Below are 971 nucleotides of genomic sequence, written 5' to 3'. Positions count from 1 at the left end.
CTTGTGACCTATTTGTTTACAACGCTGTTAATCCTAGAGGACAACTGAGTTGTCCACTTTATACAAAGCCTTACCTGGCACAGCGCATTGGCCCCAACATACTCTGTAGTGATTCCATAAAGTAAGAAAAAAGGAACCCCAGGAATCCCTGGAGGTTTCAATGTTTTTTCATTCAGTTTACTTCCTAAATCAAATAAAATCAAAATTTATCAACTTTTCTCTGAAAACTGCATTTCCTATTTCCATTGTATTTATTTCTTTTTGAATCCAAGCATTATTCACTATAAGAAAGAGGAGAGTTCAGTTACAAAATTGAGCCCTTCCATGTTTAACAAAAAGAAAATATATGTCACCATAGTTTAGAAATCTTAAAATCACATATAATCAGAAGCCTTCAGAAGATAAACATCTTTTAAAAAGTATTGGTTTATGAGATAATCCTTTTGTCTTAGAATGATTTTGCCAACTATCATTTCACTGTCAGAACACATGAAATGCTTTAAAAAATATACCTAAAATGCTGCATTATTAAACAAGGGTCTTGATTCATTGCTAATTTTTAAAATGTCCTCCTGTAACTATTTGATTCAACAAAATCATATAAAAATATTTTCCATATTCAAGAACATTCAGTGGGAATAGGATTTCTACCCCATTGGACCTTATCCACAGAAAGTTATTTTTAATAAAATAATTATTTTTAATAAAAGCATTATTGCTAAACTCTAAATAGCACATTTATTGTTTGGTACATGTGTCCAACTTTAATGTGAGTATATCTTTAAGTGTCTTTGATGAAAAATCAAAATAAAGTGAGAAAAATTTTATAGTCCTATTTTATCATGCTGGCATTCCAAATGGAACACTGGAAATGATTAAATGTAAAAACTCTTCCAATAACCGATTACACATTTATCATATTTAGAATTTTCCCCTCTCCTTAACCAGCATTTCTGATCTAACCTAATTCT

The sequence above is a fragment of the Lipotes vexillifer genome, unplaced genomic scaffold (assembly GCF_000442215.2).
Source record: "Lipotes vexillifer unplaced genomic scaffold, Lipotes_vexillifer_v1.1 scaffold1681, whole genome shotgun sequence".
NCBI lineage: Eukaryota > Metazoa > Chordata > Mammalia > Artiodactyla > Lipotidae > Lipotes > Lipotes vexillifer.
This window is presented reverse-complemented; position numbering follows the sequence as displayed.